Source organism: Rattus rattus, chromosome X (assembly GCF_011064425.1).
Source record: "Rattus rattus isolate New Zealand chromosome X, Rrattus_CSIRO_v1, whole genome shotgun sequence".
Lineage (NCBI taxonomy): Eukaryota > Metazoa > Chordata > Mammalia > Rodentia > Muridae > Rattus > Rattus rattus.
Genome location: NC_046172.1, coordinates 105,978,104 through 106,002,456, shown reverse-complemented (window position 1 = coordinate 106,002,456; position 24,353 = coordinate 105,978,104).

Here is a 24,353-nt window from a genome sequence, read left to right as displayed (position 1 = left end):
ATATAACTTTAGTCAGAAAGTAAATACAAATATAAATCTTGCATTACCACTTTATGCATGCTGGAATGGCAGTAATTGAAAAAGACAGATGTCTTCCAAAGCATTCATATGTAGCTGGTGGAAATCTAAAATGTTACAACCAGTTTTAAAAGAGTTGGGCAGATCCTTGGGAAAGTTAAACAAAGTTACTATATGACCTAAAAAAATTTCCTCCATAAAGTCTAAAGATTTTAAAACATCTCTCCCCTGTATATACAAATGAGTACGCATAGCTTCATTACTTGTAATTGTAAAAGAAAGCCATCAAATATCCATGAGCAGATTAATGGTTGAACGCAATATCATGTATTCAAACAACAGAATATTGTTCAGACATAGAAATAAATGAAGAGGAACAAAGTACTGACAGCACGTTATACTGTGTCCAACTCCTAAAACATTATGGCATACAAAAGAGCCAGATGCTAAAGGCTATGTTTTGTATAATCCACTTTACATGAAATGAAATAGGCAAATCCAAACAGACAGACAGAAGGTTAGCTGTTGCTGGAAGCTAGGAGGCCGGGTAGGGGATGAATAGGAGCTAATGCATATTGGATTTTTTTTTGAGGTTATGAAATTATTGTAAATTTGCATAGTCATGACAGCAGACAAGCTTGTGTACATATTAAAGATATACCAATGCCAACTGTAAGAAAATTAACACTATTATATGTGATTTATATATCAATTAAGGTATTAAAATGTTAAATTAGCCTTTGATATCAGTGGTTTTATAATGGCCAAGCTTTTAAAATATGAGTTTAAAAGTGCAAGTCTAAGTATCAGTATTTTGTACTGGATATTTTATTTATTTGCATTTCATATGTTACACCCTTTTCTGTTTCTTCTCTGCAAATCCCCTATCCCATCCCTCTTCCCCCTGCTTCCATGAGGCTGCTCCCCCACCCACTCACCCACTTCCACCTCTCTGTCCTGGTGTTCCCCTACACTGGGGCACCAAGCCTTCATAAGACCAAAGGCTTCCCCTCCCGTTCATGCCAGATAAGGCGATCCTTTAAGAAGGAGCCATGGGTCCCTCCATGTGTACTCTGGTTGGCGCTTTATTCCCTGCAAGCTTTGGGGGCTCTGGTTGGTTAATACTGTTGTTCATTCTATGTGGTTACAAACCCCTTCAGCTCTTTCAGTCTTTTCCCTAACTCCTCCATTGGGGTCCCCGTGCTCAGCCCAATGGTTGACTGTGAGAATTCCCATCTGTGTTTGTATCCACATCAGTATATGTCAGGCTCTGGAAGAGCCTCTCAGGAGACAGCTGTATCCGGCTCCTGTTAGCAAGCACTCCTTGGCATCCGGAATAGTGTCTGGGTTTGGTGTCTGTATAGGTGATGGATCCCCAGGTGTGACAGTCTCTGGATGGCCTTTCCTTCAGTCTCTGCTCTGTACTTTGTCCCCATATTTCCTTTAGACAGGAGCAATACTGGGTTAAAAATTTGGAGATGAGTGGGTGGCCCCATCCCCCAAATGGGAGCCTTGCCTAACCTCTGGATATGGTCTTTACAGGTTCTTCCTACCCTTTGCTGGGCATTTCAGCTAATCTTACCCTGTTTGGGTCCTAGGGGCCTCTTACTTTCCGGGCATCTGGAACTTTCTGGTGGCTACCACCAGTTCCCCATCCCCTATTGCTACACACCTGTGTTCAATTTCCTGACCCTCTGTATGTAATTCTTGTCTCCTCCCATTTGTGATCCTGCCCCTACACTTCCCCTCTCAGTATTATTTCTTATGTATTAAACAAAATATCTGCTAAGAGCTAGAAACTATCTTCTCCAATTTTTCTATGTCATTCACACAATCCTTATAAACATGAAAATGTCCATCTGACAAAAAGATTAAATTCTATGTGCTGAATTATCTCACTTTAGATGATTTAGCAAAGTCACCTAGCTTTAAGTAAAACTCACAGTGTTTTACTAAACAAGCATGACATAAAATATTATGTAACTGTTTTTACTTAATAAATGAAAATTCCCTTATATCACTCTTGGTTTTAAGTCAAATATCTGCAGTGTTACTTTTCTGTAATGTATGAAGTGACATAGAAAGACAGTTGTTATTCTAGTTGCTCTACTGTATCTTGAGATACCCCTTTATGATTTTATGAGCTATTATCTCATACCAGGGATTACTGCTTGGTGAAAATGTAGCTTGCATACTTTTGAATGAATTGATATTTACTGAAGTCCCCCACAATGTCTAAATTCACAACTCTTTTCTAAGATGTCCTATATCTAATGTCTAAAGCCTAGCTGCCCCTTCATGAATCTGGGACAATTCTCAAAGGCAAGACTAGCTGAGGATATACCCAAGAGATTAGCTAAAGATTTCTCTGTCTTCACAAATTTCAAACTTCCCTTTCAACCCAGTTAGATTCTGTTCAATTTTCTTCCCTATGGGTACTCACCACAACAAACTAGAAAGCTAATCCCTATTTTTTAAATCTGCTTTCCTGGGAATGCAGCCTGCAAAAACTGAGATCCAATTCTTTTGTTACACAAAGAATTTCTTTGCTTTCAAGCCTCAGTAATGCAAGAGAAAGTTCAAGCAGTGTGAAACTTGGCAGTGAAAATAACTATACTAGTCTATGGTCTTGGCATTACAACAGACTCTTCATGATAGAGAAGAGAGACTTCTTTGGGGTTTCAGTTCTTGCTGCCCAAAGCCAAAGGGCCACAGGTGATGATGGGTTGTTAAGGTACAACATAACTAGAATCGTACTTAAATGTCCATATATGATGAATCATACTTTAATATCTGTTACTACCTCTGCCTTAGAAATTTTAAACATTGCCTTGTTGACTACTTTTAATCCATATCACCTCTTCCCTCACCCCAAACACACACACACACAAACACACACACACACACACACACACACACACTCACAACTCTGTCTCTAACCTTTATAACCAGATTGAATTTTTACCTCCTTATTACCTCAAAATTAAATTTTACAGGTATGTAAGAAACATTCTACATAAAATGTATAGCAGAGTTATAATGAATGTTCTATAAAATAGTAAAAAATGGTAGACTGCAGTCATGTCTATCACCTTCTTTTATCTTGATCATACTTATTTTATAAATGATAAATATATAGCCTACTTGTACTACAATGATCTGGTTAATCAGTTACTGAGTAGATTATCAAAACGGAAGTAAAAATAACTCAAGTTGTTGAGAAGTAGTGGAGTTTCAGAGTATTATACCAAATTTTGAAATAGTGAAATGCATTTGAAGAAAATGTGAATTATTTACACGTTACTCATACATGGAAACTCAAAGGGAGGGGAAGAAATATATTTAATGAGTCAAGAATCCTGGAAAATTTGTTTCTCAAATTTCCTGTTAATCAGTTAACACAAATATTCAGTTACTTAGTTAACACAAATACCAAGAGAAAACATTAATGAAGTTACGTGAAGATAAATGATGTAAAATAGATTGTAGACTATATCGATTGACATAAAAAGTTAACAGCTAAATTCTTTCCTTATTATAACTTGTATTTCTCTTTAATAATTTTTATCTTACATGTAATTACCTGTTTAATGTCAGTATTTCAAGATAACATGGGTTATGCTTATCTTATCCATTATTGCATACCATAAATATCTACCATTTAGTAGGTACTCAATAAATATTTATGATGTAATGGTAGATACTCAATAAATATTTATGATGTAAATAGATAAATTATTAAGAGATGAGTGAATAAGTTAATATTAGAAGGAAAACGAAATAATGAAGTTTTCCCCTTGCTCCATATCCTTGCAAGAGCTATTTTTTTTTTTAGTTTTAGATCTTCTCCATTCTGATGGATATAAGATGGAATCTCAGAGTTGTTTGATTTGCACTTCCCTGATGACAAAGGATTTGAACATTTTTCTTTTACCTTTTAAAATTGTCTTTTATCTTGCTTTTTTTTACATTTCAATCATTATCACCCTCTCATTCTGCCCTCCCACAGTTCCTCATCTCATATCTCCTCCCCAATCTCCAAGATGATGTTTTCACACCTCCACACCACCCTCACACAACCCCCACATCACCCTACACCACTCCAAGCCTCCCTATCCCCTGGGGCCTCAAGTCTCTCAAGGGTTAGGTGTATCTTCTCTTATTGAGGCTAGACTATGCAGTCCTCTGCTATGTATGTGTCAGGGGTCTCAGATAGTGTATTCTGCCTGGTTTGTGGTTCAGTTTCTGAATGATCTATGGGGTCCGAGTCTGTTGAAACTGCTGGTCTTCCTAGGGGTTTGCCCTACTCCTTAGCTTCTTCCAGCCTTTCCCTAATTCAACCACAGTGATTCCAGGCTTTTGTCCATAAGTTGGGTGTGAAAGATCCCCGAAGTGAGACCCTTACTCAAGTCTCAGGAAATCACGGACCCCAGACACAGAGAGACCATTTTGGATGTAATAAGCAAAGGTGAGGTTTATTACTGAGATCCATTACGGAGATCTCTGGGCCGACACGTATCCCACGCAGGAGACAGAGGTGTGGACCCCGAGAGGCTGGGAGAAGGGCTTTTTAAAGGAAGAAGTCACAAGCTCCAGGAGATGGGGGGGATGTCAGAAGGAAATACCAAAAATGTCACAAGGGGAAGCTCTCAAAGTCACAGGATTGTTCTTAAGACTCTAGGGTTTCAATGAGGGGAAAGGTCAACCATTCTCCTGAGAACAGATCCTGATTGTCCTTTAGGGTAAATGTTTGTCAGAGTTGATGAGGCATCTGCATCTGAAACACATCTGGTTAGGCTTGGCCGCCTGGTTTCCTGAAATACTCCCTGTAGGACACAATGGCTGGAGGGCACAAAGGGGACTTGAACAAACATCACAGGGGCAGAACAAAACCCATTACTCATTTACTCAGTCCGGTGATAAGCGGGAGGGTCAGTGTCTCTGAACCAGTTCTCCTGCATTTTTAACAATCTGTCTTCCTGAGTCAGATCCTGTTGCTGAGTTTTGAGCTAATTTAAAACTCTATCTTTCATTTGTAAGTATCTGCTTCTGTCTCAGTCAGCTTCTCCTTGGGCCTCTTAGAGGGTAGCCATGCTAGCCCTCTGTCTGTAAGTACATCATAGTATCAGTAATAGTGTCAGGCCTTGGAGCATCCCCTAGAGAGGGATCTCAAGTTGAGCTGGTCACTGGACCTCCTTTCTCTCAATCTCTCCTCCGTTTTTATCCCTGAAGTTCTTTTAGACAGCAACAATTCTGACTGTGGGATGGCAATCCCATCCCTCCCTCTACTTGATGCCCTGTCTTTCTGATGAGGGTGAGTTATATGTTCCTTCTCTCTACTCTTGGGCATTTCATCAAAGGTCCCTCCCAATGAGTCTTAAGATTCTCTCACCTCCTAGGTCTCTGGTACATTCTAGAGGGTCCCCCACCTCCCACCTCCTGAGGTTTTATATTTGCATTCATTATGCTGGTCCTTGGGGCTCAACTCTTGGTCTCCCCCAATACATGATCATATTCTCCTTTTGCCCTGCCCCTGCTCCTACCCTCTCTCACTCAATCCCCTCCTTCTCTCTGCCCTCTTGTTTTTCTCCCTCCCTAGTGGGATTAAAGCATCCTCACTTGGCCCCTTTGACTTGTTAATCTTCTTGAGTTCTGTGGATTGTTTCCTGGGTATTCTGTACTTTTTTGGCTAATATCCACTTATTAATGAGTACGTACCATGCATGTCCTTTTGGGTCTGAGTTATGTCACTCAGGATGATATTTTCTAGTTTCAGTCATTTGCCTACAAAACTCAGGATGTCCTCATCCTTAATAGCTGAGTAATATTCTATGGTGTAAATGAACTACATCTTCTGTATCCATTTTTCTGTTGTGCAACATCTTGGTTGTGTCCAGCTTCTGGCAATCACAAATAAGGCAGCTATGAACATGTGCCTCTGTGGCATGCCCAATAGTAGTATAGCTGGGTCTTCAAGTAGATCTATTTCCAATTTTCTGAGGAACCTCCAGAATGATATTCACAGTGGTTATACAACTTTGCAATCCCACTAACAATAGAGGCATGTTCTTTTTTTTTTTCCACATCCTTGCCAATATGTGCTGTCACCTGAGTTTTTAATCTTAGCCATTTTGTTTGGTGGAAACTCCAGGTCATTTTGATTTGCATTTCCCTGATGACTAAGGATTTTGAACATTTCTTTAATTGCTTCTTGGCCTTATTTATATTAGCCAGAAGCTGGAAAAAACTCAGCTGTCCCACAATGGAAGAATGTATACAGAAATTACAGTTCATTTGCACAATGGAATACTATTCAGCTATTAAGAACGAGGACATCATGAGTTTTTTGGACCAATGGATGGAACTTGAAAATATCACCTAGAGTGAGGTAACTCAGACCCCAAAGACATGCATGGTATGTACTCAATAATAACTGGATATTAGCCAGAAGAGTACAGAATAACCAGGATAAAATCCACGGAAAGCAAGAAGTTTAAAAAGCTCAAGTGCCCAAGTGAGGATGCTTTAATCACACTTGGAAAGGAAAAAAAAACAATCATGGCTTGCAGAGGGAGGCAGGGATATGGCTGGGAGAAGGCAGGAGAGGGGGTGAGGTGGGGGACGAGAACATGGTATTGGGAGGAGGAAAAAATGAAGCTCTGAAGATCTGAGTGTCAGCAGAAAGAATAGAAACAGGCAACCTTGAAGATCGAAGGTGGGGTGTGGGAGGTGGAGGTGGGGGACCCTCTAGAATGTATCAGAGACCTGGGAGGTGAGAGAATTTCAAGACCCAAAGAGAGGGACCTATGATGAAATGCCCAAGAGTGGAGAGAGGGAACTTATAATTCACCTCCATCAGAAAGACAGGGCATCAAGTGGAGGGAGGGATGGGGTTGCCATTCCACAGTCAAAAGCCCTGACTCAGAATTGTTGCTGTCTAAAAGAACTTCGGGGACAAAAATGGAGCAGAGATTGAGGAAAAGGAGATCCAGTGACAGGCCCAAATTGGAACACATCTCAAAGAAAGGCTCTAAGGCCTGACACTATTACTCATACTATGATGTACTTACAGACAGGAGCCTAACATGAGTGTCCTCTGAGCAGCCCAAAAAGCAATAATGAGATTCAGATAAAGATACTACCCCAACCAATGGATAGAAGCCAGGGACCCCTACAGTTGAATTAGGGAAAAGGCTGGAAGAAGCTGAGGAGGGTAACCCCATAGGAAGACCAGCAGTCTCAACTGACCTTGACCCCTGAGATATCTCATACACTGAGCCACCAACCAGGCAGCATACATTAGCTGGTCTGAGGCCCCTGACACATACATAACTGACAACTGCCTTGTCAGGCCTCAATGAGAGAAGATGCACCTAACTCTTGAGAGACTGGAGGCCTCATGGAGTGTAAAGTTCTGGTGTGATATGTTGGGGTAAGGTGGGGGAGGGATCCTCTTGGAGATGGGGAAGGAGTAAAGGGATGAGGAACTGTTGGAAAGCAAACTGGGAGAGGGATAAGGACTAGACTGTAAAACATAATTAAGATTTTTAAAAAAAGATCCTGTCATATAAATATGAGTAATACTTATTAAGCAACAAAAATAATGCAGTGAGGCTCATAAAGAAGTAAATCTTAAATGTTTGTAATTCTTTACTTCTGTTAAAAATAATATCTAGTGCAATATATAAACAGAAAATTTTCCTTTGGGATCAAATTTTGGAAGCAAAGTATGAATTAACAAATAAATACACTTTATGTTTAATACTCAGAAGCTAAAGATATAATTAGCCATTTTAGAAGTATTAATGCTGCAGTAGTTTTGGTAAGTAAACAAACTCCTACCACAGATAACTGTTTTTATTTGCAGAATTTCTTAAGGTATACAAAGCTTCTATCTGTTTGTGGTGGCATACTCCTTCAATAAAGGAACAGAGGTAGGTGGGTCTCTGTGAGTTCAAGGAAAGCCTGGTCTATAGAGAAAGTTGCAACATACCCAGGATGATACAAAGGGACCCTGTTTCAAAATAAAACCAAAAAGAAGCAGGAGGAACAGGAGGAGGAGTAGGAGGAGGAGCAGTAGGCAGAGCAGGAGGAGGAGGAACAGCAGGAGAAAGAGGAGGAGGAGCAGGAGGAGGAGGAGAGCAGGAGGAGGAGGAGGGAGCAGGAGGGAGAGGAGGAGGAGAGGAGGAGGAGGAGGAGGAGGAAGAGGAGGAGAAGGAGGAGAAGGAGGAGGAAGAGGAGGAGGAGGAGGAGGAGGAGGAGGAGGAGGAGGAGATGACTTCTAGATGAAGTAAGAAATCTCTAACTCTTTTCCCAAAGTGCCAAAATTAGTAAACAATGTTGAAGTGAGTGATATGACCTGAGACATAAGACCCTACTAGAAAATAATTTGATCTTGCAAAATGAAATAATTTTTGTTAAGGATCATTTTTTTCTATTCTCTCCATTTTTCTTTTATGGGACATTTTCTTTACTTACATTTCAATTGTTATCCCTTTCCCAGTTTTCAATCCAGAAATCCCCTCATGGTATGCATGACAATTACATCCATCAGAATAAATAACACAAAATATCAAGAACTAAAAATTCTAGAAGATAGAGTGTTGGGGTAAACTAGTTAACCAAATAATAGTACATCCCAATGTCCTTAAGAAAATTCAAAGAAAAAATTAATAGGAACTGCATTCCTAATGCATAGCTAATGTCTTTTCCTCACATGCATTTCTTTACTTTCAATGTCTGTAACAAAAGACCATACAACTTCTTAAGTAAAAGAATATTTCCATATATTAGACATACCTTAATACTATTCTGCATTTACAAGATATTTTAAACATCTTTTCAAAACTCAATCTTCCCAAATTATTTCACAATTTTTCTTTCTTCAAACCTTCAATAAATCCTTCTATATTCTTACATTATCACACTATATTGAAATGATTGACCAAACTGGAAAGATCATGGCAAAAATATTCATCTAATTTACAAATTTTAGCATCTGAAATTATACATTTTTTCTTTATTAAAGGGATGATCTCTCTGCTATGAAGATAAGTATTTTTCCATATACAATGGATGTCACCCATCCTGACTATCTGAAGGTATTCTTTCACTAGCAATATTTATTATATCACTCATTTTCTTCTTATAATAATTCATTCCTATTTTTTACTATAGTTTTTTCATATCTGTAACTCACTATATTCCACCGCTACTTTCTTTTTAAGTAAGCTTGATTTTATTGATTTGTACATGAGCTAGCCAGTGAATGCATCCTCAATCAGGTAAAGGAGAACATCCCCTAATTCATTTCCTGAGCCACCTTTAAGGAGTAAAGTCACAAGTATTTGATAAACAGGTTTACAGAAGAGAGACAGCAAAGCAATAAAGAAATGTAGAAAATACTCAACCCTTCCCCCCAAAAACATAAGTGGTCCTCATGTGATTAGGGAGGTTCAGCAATGGTCGCTGTGTTCTCAAAATCAAGCCAAGGTCATGGGTTAGGGCAGGTCCATCTCCAGGAAATGAAGTTACAAACAGCAACTCTGCTCTTTCAATAAATGGAAACTTATGTTTAACAATACAGCAAAATGGTTCCTGTCTTCCAAATGCAGTCAGACTGGTTCCTCACAATAAGTGACACTGTAAAAATATATTGTTTAGGATCTATTACTGTTAATTGTGAGTTAGCTTTTAAAAGATAGATGTGGTGCCAAAGTGGAATAGTACCCAGGGCAGGAGATGTCTTCCTCCTCAGAAGTTTGGAAAGGAGATGTGCAATGGCAGGGACTGAGAGTAGGTGGGATCTGGATGTAGAGTAAATAAATAAATAAATATATGGGAAAAAAGAAGGAAAAAAATGACTTCTCTATAGTGATATTATAGTGCTGAGAAAGACACAGCCTTGCTAGTAAAAATAATAATCTCTTTCTGATCCTGCATGGAAGCAGCTGACTTTTAGTTCCAAACTTCTTCTCTCAGTTGTTTCTCCTTTCCTACTATGGAATTACTATTTAATGCTGAATAGATGTCAGCAATACATATAATACCTGAACCCAAGACATATTTATTATCTAACAGTTCTGTGGATCAAGAGATATAGTAATCAAGGTGTCGGCAAGGTTTAAGTTCTAATTTAAAAACTCATTAGTAGAAGGGTAAATTCCAAGCTTATATTTTTAAATGAATTTGGATTCTTTCTAGACATAAACTAAAAGCTGAGTTTGGAGTTATTCATATTGTTATTTTGACACATGAAACTAATATATGTACTTGCTTCCTCAAAGGCACAAAAGGAAAAGAGCCTACGGGAAAGACAGAAGAGATTTTTCTTCTTTTTTTCATCTTTATTAACTTGGGTGTTTCTTATTTACATTTTGATTGTTATTCCTTTCCTGCTTTCTCAAATAACATCCCCTAACCAGTCCCTTCCCTTCTCTATAGGATGGGGAGGGGAACACCCAAAGAGATTCTTCTAATTCACTTAAACTATGATCAAAGAAATCACTTCCAACTCTCCCCACTGTATTATATTGATTGGTTAGAAACAAGTCATCCATCCAACCTACACTCTAGGATAGAATTTCACAAAGTGTGATGATCACTAACATGCTGGGAACATATGACGTTATTTCAGGGTTTGCCTATTATTTTCAGTTAATGGCAACCAAATTCATGACAAAAACCTGGATGAGTTTATTGGCTCCAATTTCTATCATAATCCACATATGTCAGTCAGTACATCTGGTCAGTTCTACTTTCAAACCATGCAAAATCTGATCAAATCTCAACAGCTCCATCTACAACACTCTAGAAAAAACTATTATTTCTCTTTGAATAGTTCATTACTATTTTAATTCATCTGCATTACTTCTTATGCTTTTCTTTGAAGGTTGCAACTCCAGTGATCTATTTCACAAAACAAGACATGTCTCATCTCTTTGTTACTCAAAGAAGACTTTCTGATTCCAGAACAACAAGGAAAAATTTACAATAATATATAAAACTTTACATGAGCAGAACTACAAACATTTAAGGTACGTATGGTGGGAAGCAATCAATGTCTGCTGAGGCCTGAGGCATTGAATCTTGTGGACCTGGAGGTAGAGGAAGTTATAAGTCACAAAACATGTCTGTTGCAAACGAAATTGGGGTTCTCTGCAAGAACAGCACCCTCTCTTAACCATTTATCTCTGCCCTGATAGAATTTTTTTAAGGCAATCGTTACACTTCTTTCTACGTTAAGCACTATCAAGACTCCATTGTTTATTTAACATAGAAAAAGAATTTGTCTCAGTGTATTCTTGAGTGTTTTCTGTGGAGAAAATATCCTATTTGCATTGAATAACAGATTGGTGTACATTTTCTTGGAGAAAAATATTTCTCCAGCTTTCAACATTCCTTAGTTGCTTATAGTTCTTGGTGTAGACCCTATGAGCTTTCCCCCACATTCATATTATCGTGTCTGTTATCCATCTCATTCGTACACAGTAGTGTTAGTGAGAATTTACGGGTATATCTTCTGACATTGTAAGAAGCACAATCTCATTGCAAAATCCTGATCCTCTGCTACTTAAAATACTTGCAGGTCTCTTTCATAATGTTCCCTAAGCCAGAGATGTGGACGTTTTACTATAGATGCAGCAGCAGGTACTTGGCTTCCTATTTTGATTTGTTTTGGTTTTCTAGAATGGCCTCCATCTGTTCCAAAGAGACATTTCCTTGATGACTGGTGAGTAATACAGTTATCTCTGAGTATAAGAGCAAATATTTATAGTGTAGATGTGGATTATGCTGGTTTCGGAAAGTTGTAGCTGTAGGGTCTCAAGATCCATGACTTCACTAGTCTTGGATAGTTGGCTAGATTTAGAGTGTAGTTATGTATACTTAGAGTGTCTGTACTTAAGTGTGTGTGTATTGGTAACCATGTGTGTATTTAATATACACATAAATATATGTAAATATTTAACATGAATGCATATAATATGCACACATATTATATATGTATACACATACACATGTTATATATTTTATACACATTTTATATACATATATACATATAAATATATATTTAATGCACATACAGATATTTAATGTACATATATTGTATGTAAAGAGTATAAATGCATACATATGTATATTTAGAGTGTATTTATGGATTTTGCTAGTTTACTAAAGTTATGGTTGTAGGATCTAAAGATACATGACTTCAGTAGCCTTGGATAGTTGATTAGGTTTCCAGTACCAGGCATCATTTTCTTCCTTGTTAGTGAGTCTTAATTCCCATTAGGGAGTTGTCGGTTACCGCTAAGGCTTATATACCACTACCACACCCTTGGAGTTATCATACCCTGTTTGTCATTCATTGTTGAGTGAAAGTAAACTGAGTGTTAATAATTATACAAACTGCAGTTTTAGTCCTTGTGAAAATGAAAAACGAATTCAGCCTTCTCATTTATCATTGATATTATTTCTAACAGAGAACGTCAAAGCTCCTGAGGAGGTTCTTACATGAAAACAAGAAATAGTTCATATAGGAACTTCCAAGAAACCTACTAGCCAAAAGTTGCTAAGACAAGCAGGCCTATTTAATTTATGGAATATTGAAATTCTTGGAGACCAAGCAAACTTTCTTCTATGACTGGAATCTTGGAGAGATACTCTGGACTACACGAATATTCACAGGTATCAAGAAAGAAAATGCCAGTAGAACCTCCAGGATAGATAAAATAGGATCTTTATTTTGTTGATTAGTTCCAGAGAATGGGTGTAGAACAGGGAGATGGAAATTCATGTACTATACGTGGGTAATGTGTCACTATGAATAAGTTGACCATCACAGCTTTAAATAAATTTATATCTCCATCTACATACTTTATCTAAGGATAAATAACTAGATTTTGGGTGTCTTTGGAATTTTAACACAAAAGCTGTATCTAAAGGAAAATTTCTTTGACTCAAGTCATATATTTGAAGAGCATCCTAGTAGAACTTTCATAGAATTTTGACAGAATAGAAAAATGGTGAGTGAATGAAATTAATCAATTCCAAAACTTTGGGAATAGGCAATTTCAAGGCAAAAAAATCAGTTATTTCCTCAAAAGAATCATGTTCACTGTCTCTGTTTCTTCTCTTTTCCTTATTTATGTCAATGTTATCTTTTGTCATCCTACCAATCTCAATTATCAAAAGGAATTGTTATCTTAAATTTCTGTATCATGGCTACTATCTGATAACTTTAATACTTGAAATATTTCTGCAGAAGTATAAGCTCATGAGTAGAATATGCACATATTATAGTATTTATATTATATAATATTTGAAACATAAAAAGTAAAGGAGATATCAAAATAATGTCTAACTTCTATAATCTGAACCTTCCCAGAACCAATGGTCAACTTTGGATCTGAAGAGAAAGGAAAACAAAAAGATTTCAAATTGTGGAAAGAACAAGGTGATAAGTGGCTAAATTGGTAGCTCCCCTGTCTTTGAAAATTCAAATTAAACCTTAATTCCTGAATCCAACAAATGCCACCAATATCTGTTTTATTCTTCAAAGGTCTCTCACACACACACAAAATATGACATGTGAAAAGACAAATATTAAATAGGAAAATTAAAAGAGCAAAATTAATAATTACAGATTATGATAACATAAAAATAAACAAGAAGAATAATAAAGCATAATTAGGGTAAGTTAGTTCAGATGTGATGTTCAGGGAAATTTTTCCTGATGAAATAGCATTATGTAAGAGAAGAAATCAGTTATAATTTGGTGTGCTGTAGATGAAATTAAGGGTGTACTCAAATCAAATCTGGCTGTTAATTATCTTTGTAGCTGTCACAATACATCTATAAAAACCCCTCAACTTTATGAAGGAAAAGTTTATTTTGATTTATTATTTTAGAACATCACTCCCTAATTAGTTGACTTCATTGCTTTGACTCTGAGGTAGGACAGAACATGAAAAAGAAGACACAATAGAGCTGTGCAGTGGAAAGAAAAGAAAGGGGGAGATGGGCATGAGGTATACCCACTAAAATTGCATCCCCAGAGACTTCTAACCTCCAGAGATGACCTACATACATCTTTCCATAACATTTTAATAATGACATAAAACTTAAAATCCATCAATGCATTTATCCAAACTGATTTTGATCTAATCTAATCATTTCTTAAAATCCTACATGTAAACATTATATTGAGAAACAAAAATCCAACATATAAATAAGATTTTGGGGCAAAAACTTAATAATCTGAAATGCAATGCTTATAATTTAATAATAATACTTTCCACTAACATATTACCTTATTCTCTACAATCCTATTAGGTAATCGGGAGTTAATGAAATGACTGTTTACTCTGAAAAACTCTTCACTTAGTAGCATAGATAGTAAGGAGTATAATTATGTTCTGTCCTCATCTCCCTATATAATTTTGTCTTCATAAAGAAAAAGAAAGGCAGGACTAAAGGAAAATCATGCCATTTCTATGGAACCAAACCACTCCTGTCCCTATGTACATAATAGTCATAAAAGAAATTTTGCACATTTATAATGAATTGGTAATACAGTTATCTATAGAAATTAAGTTGATTTTACCAAAATAATAGAGGAAAACTTCCAAAAGCACGTAAGAAAAGCAGCCAACCTTATCAAGGCATTTTATAATGACAGTCAATTGGAGCCTTCATCAGGGAAGGATTTAAGCCTTTGAAAAATGTGTTGAAAATAGCTAAAGCATTTCTGTGTCAGACGTGTTTACAAATGCCGTACATGTATTAACTTAGCATTTATAAGGAGCATCTGAGTTATATAGTTCATTTTACAGAAGGACAAGTCTAGTTGGTAATTACCCAGGATTGTATGGAAAATATATAGAAAATTATATAGATTAATCACTTTTGCTTGGCAATGATGCCCTTTAACATTATGTCTTTCTTCCTCCTGTTATTAAATTGGAGGCTGACTGGAACACTACGTGTTATAAAAGAGAAATACAAGTACTGGTAATACTTGGTGATGTTCTACTGTATAATAGAAATGTAAACTTCATGCCATTACCATCCCCTACCAGCCGTCAGACTAGTTCTTTATCCTGCTGAAGCAAGGGAAAAATAAAAGAACTCCAATACACTGGTAGGCAAATGTCCAAGGGGGCCTGAAAGTACTACAGAAAGTTAGCTTGTTATGTAATTTGGTGTAAAACACAGAAAATATTATTTTTAAATATATCTTCAGAAATTATTTTATTAAATACCTTCGTTTTAGGACAAAAAGCGTCAGAGATGTCATAAAGGCTTGGAACAGATGCCTGACATATTTTTCATTAGCGTCAAAAACTCTTCCAACCACAGCTAAGAATGTCTTTAAAACATAATAACCTTCTTGCCCAAATTTAATTATAATAATGCTAAATGCATGTTATCTTCTCCCAATATTAGAGGATATGTTTAACAGTTTTGGCTTCTTTTGTCACTGTCTTTGTCTGAAACTACAGTGAATAGTAAGCCTAAAATCATTTTATATATAGAATATTTGCAGCATTTAGAATACTTATGATTTCAGGAGAGTGATACAAGCAAGATAAAGAACTAAAATACTATAGGCTTCCTGTTTCACACAGAGTTAATAACAGAATACTTATTTGGGAACTTTAGATATTAGGAGAAATCCTAAAGCATTCTTCGTACAGTAAATTCAAAAAGATACTCCAAAACTAGAATAGTAAAAATCACAATATTCGGCCTACCCAGCTATGTCTGTATCCTTACACAGCACACTGTTGGGCAACTTGAAGGATCTCCCCATAATAAACAACCTCTCTCTGGACAAAAATTAAATAATGAATCTTGAGTTTACTGAGTGCTCTCTATAGGGAGTATACAAAGGTTTACTTTTTTTTTTTTTTTTTTTTTCTGACTTGGAATGCTGACAGGACAGGTGCTAACATTTAGAAGCTCTGAATGCAGAGAGAAACGAATTTTTAGAGCAGAAGTTTCAGGATTGAGCAAGAGACTTTTTACCAGTATAAAATCTAGGTTGGTTAGTTAAAGTTTATTTTTTCTATTCTGAGAAATCAGGGTGTAGGTTAGAGGTAATTTTTTCTAAGTTCTGAAATCTCAACAAAAATTAACTGGGCATTCAAATATATTAGAAAATATAATCCAATTACATGAATAAGATACACAATTCTAGAAACTAAAGAGAAAAATGAAAATCTATAACCTGCTTGAAAATTTTTTAAATAACTGTCATTATGATAGATGCAATAAAGGGGAAATAAACAAAGTCAGGAAAATTATACAAATGAAATTTATCAATAAACTCTGTTTTAGAGAATCATATATAAAATACAAAACAACTGAGCTAAAGTGCACCAAAATGATTCAACACAGTTAATCTGGAAGAAGAAAAAAGGAAATTTGAAGTAAGACCATTTGAAAACACATACAGAGAAGCAAAGAAAGAAAAGGAAAAAAGAGGACTTCAAATCTCTTGAGAGTTCTGTGCATCTTCTGTCACTGGGGCCAGACCGGGCAGTCCTCAGCTCTATATCAATCAGGGGTGCATGCTGCCCCATTGGTGGCTGTATCTGAGAGATCTCGGGGGTCCAGGTTAGTTGAGACTGCTGGCCTTCCTATGGGGCTGCCTTCTTCCTCAGCTTCTTCAAGCTTTTCCCTAATTTAACCACAGGGTTCAGCAGCTTCTGTCCATTGCTTGGGTATAAATATCAGGATCTAACTCTTTCAAATGCTTGTTAGACCTTTCAGAGGACTTCCATGATAGGCCATTGTTTGTGAGCACACCTTGGCATCAGTAATAGTGTCAGGCCTTGGAGCCTCCCCTTAAGATGGACCCCAGGTTAGGCTGACACTTGAGGGCCTTTTCCCTGCAGTTCTGTTTTTCTTTTATTGTATTCTTTTTATTTACATTTCAAATGTTATCCCCTTTCCCAGTTTCTCCTCCAGAAACCTACTATCCCATCCCTCTTCCCCCTGCTTCTATGAGGGTGCTCCCTTACCCACCCACCCACTCCCTCCTGCCTCCTGGCCCTAGCATTCTCCCACAGTGGGGCACCAAGCCTTCACAGGACCAAAAGGGTCTCTCCTGACATTGATGCCCAACAAGACCATCCTTTGAGATGTATAAGGCTGGAGCCATGGGTCGCTACATGTGTATTCTTTGGTTGGTGGGTTAGTCCCTGGGAGCTCTGGGGGTGTCTGGTTGGTTGATACTGTTGTTCTTCCTATGCAATTGCAAATCCCTTCTGCTCCTTCAATCCTTTCTCTAACTCCTCCAATGGGGACCCTGTTCTCATTCCAATGGTTGGATGTGAGCATCTGCTTCTGTATTTGTCATGCTCTGACAGAGCCTCTCAGGAGACAGCTATATTAAGCTCCTGTCAGCATGCACTTCTTGGCATCTACAATATTGAATGGGTTTGGTGGCTGTATATGGGATGGATTCCCAGTTCTTTTAGACAGGAACAATTCTGAGTCAGAGTTTTTGACTGTGGGATAGCAACTCCATCCTTCACTTGATGCCCTGTCTTTCTAGTGGAGGTACACTCTACATGTCCCCTCTATCCATTGTTGGGCATATTTCATCTAATGTTCCTCCATTTTAGTCCTGAGATTCTCTCACCTCCCAGGTCTCTGGTATATTCTAGAGGGTCCCCCACCTCCCACCTCCCATGGTTGCCTGTTTCCATTCATTCTTCTGGCCCTCAGGGTTTTATTCCTTCCCCCTCCCAATACCTGATCATGTTCTCCTTTTCCCCTCCCTGTCCCCTCTCACATCCAGGTCCCTCCCTCTTACTGACACCCATGATTGCTTTCTTCTCCCTCCCAAGTGGGATTGAACCATCCTTACTTGGGCTCTTCTTCTTGCTAACTTTCTTGAGATCTGTGGATTTGATCCTAGGTATTCTGTACTTTTTTGACTAATATCCACTTATTACTCAGTACATAGCATTCATAGAGTGAGTAGGCCTGTCGTGGTGGTGGTGGAGTGCCATCCTTTTGGATATAAGGGAGGTGAAATGGGATGAGGAACTGTGGGACAATGAACCAGGAAGGAGGTAAGGCCTGGAATGTAAAAAGTAAAAGTAATAAAAATAAAGCTAAAAACAAAACTTTAAAAAAAGAAAAAAGAAAAGAAAAACTAAAACTAGTTTAGTGATCATAACATGTTTAGTACTATTATTATATGTGCAAAACTATTTTAAAATAAAACAAATTATTTAAAATCATTGTAATCAGGTTAGACATGTTGCAAATGGGGAAAATGTAGGTATTTATATGTTCTCCATCTTTTGCTTTATTCATCTGGCTTTAATTAACATGTTAAATTAAATCTGGCCTTATACACCCAATGTTTAAGATAGATTTAAAACAAAAGAAAAGAAAAAAAGAAAAGAGGACCTAAAGAATTTATCATGTACTGCAAAGGAAAATAATGCATGTCTTATGAAAATCTAGGAAGGAAGGAGGGAGCAAAAGACGGTCTCAAGGAAGTACTGAAGGAAGGCAAACACGTAGCAGGCAGGCTTCTTTGACAAAATAATAAGTAAAAATATTCTGAAGTTTTCATTTGTCTACACTAAATAAATTCTCAAGAGGCTAATGAATTTTATTCAATATTAGTTTTGTCACAATTATGAAAAGCATACTCAGGTAACTCTAGCAGAAAATAAAACATGGTGTTAAGGATTTAACTCACCAAAATCATTCACTGGAGTTGCTTTCCATGTTGTTGCTGTTGTTGTTTTGTTTTTCTAAATTCCAGGCCTTATAAATCTGTCAGATTTGAGCCTATCTGATTAGATAACATAGGCTAAGTTGACTGTCGACCACCAGTTGCTTATACACTAGTAGATGGATTATAATATTGACACTTTTCATTGTTCCATACAGCTCTTTTCATCCTCAGAAATACTACTTTTTGTAAATAAAATCCATAATGATATTTGAGAGAGAACGCAGTAATCTTCCAAAGCTCTTTAAAGATCAATTTTCTTAAAGTAGGAATCCATGCATAAGTCCTTTTATGCCAAGCAGAGCTCACTGGAAATCAAAATCCTTGGGAAAAGAAAAAAGAAAAAATTCTATCTAGTCCCCATTACTCTTAATAGACAGGCCTACAGAAGATAACCATTGCACCATCAAAAATATTAGAAACATTGATTCTGTCAATAGAAGCTAACAGAGAACAATTACTAATTTGTCTTTGAGACCTTCTGTCTTTTTTGATAGTATCCATTAATAATTGTCTTATTTTTCAAATTACAGCTTTTATTGTATCTCAGTCATGATCTTTTCATTTTATTCATGTAAGAAAGACATGAATTCAGATATATCTAAGCAGAAAATATGGTATTTAGCCTACCATGAGAATCAGTAAAGTGCCATGAGAGTGGAGCATGTAATATTTGTCTATTCTGACTATACTTTTTGGCATTGCTATGTAAGTCTGAAGGATATTAAAGTTACTAAATTTTCTATTCATTAAATAATGACTTAAGGTTATGTGCAGTCATTTAATTGTACTTTGCAAGGTAGTGACATAATAGGGGTGTTAATACTCTCTGACTGTAAGTTTGACATTTGCATGAAAATACATTTTACATTTTACTGACAAGGAAAGTTCATTTTTAATATATATCATTATATTGCTGTCAAATAACAATAAAACTTTTCTGCTATTTGAGAATACAACTAATATATATACATATATAATTGAAAATCATTTTAAATGTCATTTTAAATTATTATTTAGAATTATATAATTATAATATATTTATTCTAGAGATAGCCTATATCAAGTAATTTAAACTTGTGTTACTGAGAAGAGGAACCATTTGGGATATTAATAGATAATAGTATTTGTTAAATTGGAGCAAATATATTCACTTCTCAAAAAATGGATTGAGTACTGGTAAGCATTTAGCATAGCTATAGAAGAGATTCATAGAAAAACAGTTTATATAAATTTCTAGGGAATCTAGAACTTAATGTATCCACCATAATTTAGAAAGAATGAAAATACTGCATTAGTAATCTGTGGCAGACCTTTAGAAAATTTTTGATGTGATTCAACAAAGTGATTTTTGTCCTTTCTCACATTAATTACTTATTTAATTTATGCCCAAGAGTCTCAGTTCCTATTAATGCTCTTAATTTCTCAAGTTCCCTAAGTCTTGTTTTCTTGCTAATACCCTCAAGTTAAAGTGATTCAATTTTTATCCTGGATTTCTGTGGATAATTAGGATTTGGAAACATCTCATATTAGTCTCATACCATTATTGCCACCCTGAAACCATGTAAAATCACTTGGTCCTTTAAGACTTAAAAAGCCCTAGATAAACTATCTTTTTTGAATTAATATGTTCTGATGCTCTGAATTGAACTAAATGATATAGTCTGTGGTAGTCTAGAGTTTATCTGGTAATATGACAGAAGTGAAAAGATTCGAAGATTCTAAACCTGAAGAAATGAAAAAGAAATATTAGTTCCAGTGATTCAACTGGAACATGCCACATACACATGTAGCTATACCACAGTATACTATTTGATATGTACACTTGCCATACCATTGTATGTATATGTACAGTTACATTGATGATGATTTAACATTATTATTATTCCACAGCTTTATTTGTTATATGTATTTCATATGCTTTGTTTAAAACATTATCTTTTCAGACCTTGGCCCATTCATCTCTAAATGGATAGTCTTTATTGAATCTCTCCCCTCAGGCCTCAGGGAACTCCATGGAAAAAGAGCTGGAAAGAGTATAAGAGCCAGAGGGAAAAGAGGACACAGGGGGAACAAGGCCTTCTAAATCATGTGAGCAAAATTCATATGAACTCACAGAGATGGAGAAGCATGCACAGAGCCTGCCCAGGTTGGTTTCGTATTTTTAAAGGGACTTCAAAGTGTGCAAATGAGTGGTCTCTGACTCTTGTGCCTTTCCTTGAAGATTCCTGAACTCTTTTCCTTCAGTTGCTTTGCTTTGTCCAACTTTGACATGATGGATTTTGCTTTCTTTTATTGTACTGTCATATTTTGGTGTTGTCTGTAGATGTCGTGTTTTCTTTAGAATGAGAGACAAGAGGTGATTCTGATGAGGCAGATATGGACCAGGGAACTCAGAGAACTAGAGGAGAGTAAATAATCAAAACATACTACTATATCTTTGAAAAGATTATAATATTTAAGAAAAAGAAAATGCATGTTAATTATATTTACTAAGTTGGTCATAAGTTATTTATATGTGTGCTATTTAGCTTGCAGTTATGCAATTCACATATTTTTCTCCCACAAATTTGTAATTTAATTCTGCTTCTATATAATTTGAAAGGTCTTGTTTTAGGAACAAAAACATGGTGAATTATATGAATTGGTTTTAAACGCAATAGAAACATGTAAACTAGATAAAGTCTGTTTGTTTTATTTAAAATAAATATTGAAAGTAATATAAATAATTTAAACAGGCACATAATACCCAAAGAGACTGAAGTAGAGAAGCAGTAATTAAAAATCTCCCAAGTAAAAATAGCCCAGGGCCATTTGGATTAATCTCAGAATTCTACCAGTCCATCAAAGAATAACTAACATCAATACCCTCCCAATTATTAAATAAAATCGAAAAAGCAGAATCATTTTCAAATATTTTTATGAAACAAGTTTACTCTGATACCAAAACTAGATACAAAAAGAAAACCAAGTTAAAAGAAAATCATAAGCTAATATCTCTGATAAATATGGTCACAAAATCCTCAATAAAATGTTTGTATGTCAAATTCACTAACACCTAAAAGGATTATCCATGAGGCTCAAATTGGCATCATCACAGAGATCCAGAGATGGTTCAACATATGGAAATTGATAAACATACTCCATCTAGGTCTTATATTAAAAATAGTATGAAAATGTATTTAGCAAGCAGTTAATGTGAAGAACAATTTATTTTGCCTCACATTTCTAAGGCTGCAATGCATGGTCACTTTCCTCTGTCATATGATCAGAGCACCACAGTTTCTGGAAAATGTGGCAGAAGTCCTCACTTTAGTTGCACTTTAGTGTCCAGAAAGGAAACAAGAAGTGGTTGGGTAACAGGTAAAGCCTTCAAAGGCAGACCTCTAATCACATTCCCCAGATAGGTATTTCCACCATCTCTCCAACAAGTGTCAAAAGAGCAAGTATTCGACACAAGAAACTGTGAGAGACAGTTCAGGTTCAAATAAGAACAACTATAAAAAAAAGTCAGAGAAGTTACTTTAAAAATACAATTTGTTTTAGTATATTTCTCACTTTTTAACATTTTTCCATTTTATAATAGTTATATTACTAACTACATTCACATTTAGAACTATTAAACATCCACGAATGAGTTGCCTTTCATACATGTGTATAATTGCTCCATAGCTGTAAATGATACTTTTTACTTAATACAGTCTGTCCTGCTAACAGTATTTGTATATTACTAACATATAATACAGTTTCTTATCTTTACATATCTTTATGACTTGAAGTTTAAGAGTATTTTTTGTCTTCTAGCTTTTTATTTTTTTCATAATTCTTCTCTTAAACCAATGGTTCTCAACTTTCTTAATGCCTCGGCCAATTAATATAGCTCCTAATGTTTTGGTGAATCCCAACCATAAAATTATTTTGCTGTCACTTCATAAATGAAATTTTGCTATTGTTATCAATTGTAATGTAAATACTTTTTGAGATAGAGGTTTGTCAAAGAGGTTACACAGGTTAAGAACCATTGACACTTTTTAAATTAATATAATTTTTTTTTACAATTCAAAGCGTTATCACCCTTTCAGTATCAATCTATAAACCCTATCATTCCCTCTCCCCTTCTTTTATGAGGTATTCCCCCACCATCCCCTACCACTTCTGCTTTTCTACACTAGGGGTTCCGGCCTTGGCAAGGGCAAAAGCTTCTTCTTTCATGAGTGCCCAACAAGGCCATCCCTTGCTACATATGCAGATCGAGCAATGGGTCTGTCCATTTGTACTCTTTGGGTGGTGGTTTAGTCCTTGGGAGCTCAGGTTGGTTGGTATTATTCTTATGGAGTTGCAAGCCCCTTCAGCTCATTCTATCCTTTCTCTAACTCCTCCAATGCGGACCCTGTTCTCAGTTCAATGTTTGGCTGCAAGCATTCCCCTCTGTATTTAAGAACCACTGACTTAAACCATCCTTTAACTAGAAATTTTACTTCACATGTTTCCATATGACATTGGTACTTTTAGTTACCATATTGTATATAGTGTATTTGCTTAATTTTTTTGCATTTTCTCTATTTTTAGTCCTCTTACATTTTTTATTTAAGCTATTTTTCACTGATAATTTAAGCTATACTCCTCTGCACTACATTTTATTGATCTCTATAAAAAATTTAGAAAATAAAATTGGCCTTCTTGAAGCTGTCTTGTCAAAAGGCTGCACTCGTGTCTTGAGTTTTCTCTGACAGTCTTGAGTTTTTGGTCCTCTGTGGGGAGGCCTTAGGGCTCTGGCATCCTGCCAGGAATCTATCTGCAGAAAGTACTTTTTCAGCTGCCCAGCCAAGAAGGAAGCTACCCTACCCATAAGGTCGGTCATGGAACTCATAGATGACTGGTTGTCCACACAAAGTGATTACTTGCAGAAAGAAATTAACTCAAATTATGGAACTCTGGAAATGTAGTGAAGTTTCTCTAAGGACCATGCAAGCCATAACTAAAAAAGAAAAGGAAAGCAGGCATGTGACAAGGCCTCCTTTCTAATAACATGTGACTGTTATTATAAAGCATAACAACTATAATTGACTTGCAGTTAATAACTCTGCCTGAATCTAAGTTAATGTTTTAACAGCATGAATTTTACCATAATAGACATTGTCAGAAAACGTTGCAAACATAAACCTATGTTAATAACATAGTGGAAGGGATTTGCATGTCAAGTAAAGAAATAAATTGGAAATTCTCAAAGTAAAATCTTTGAAAGCATCAAATTTACTCTAGTGTACAGTTAATTTCAAATGATATAAAAACTCCAAGTCTCTTAGAGGTTACATTTACATCCTGTGATCTATTAAAACAAATACAATTATATTGGGATCTAAGATCTCTGCTATTTGTTTTAATACTGGAAAGTCAATCCATGGGCAGGAACATATACAGTTGTCTATACTAGTTTTAATACCCAAGAAAAGCTTTTAAAGGTCTGCAAGTCTTTTCTCTTGATGAATAAAAATACAGTACATTTATGATGTAGTGTTTTTAATAGCTGAGTAGCATTCTATTGTGTAAATAAGCCAAATTTCCAGTATTCATT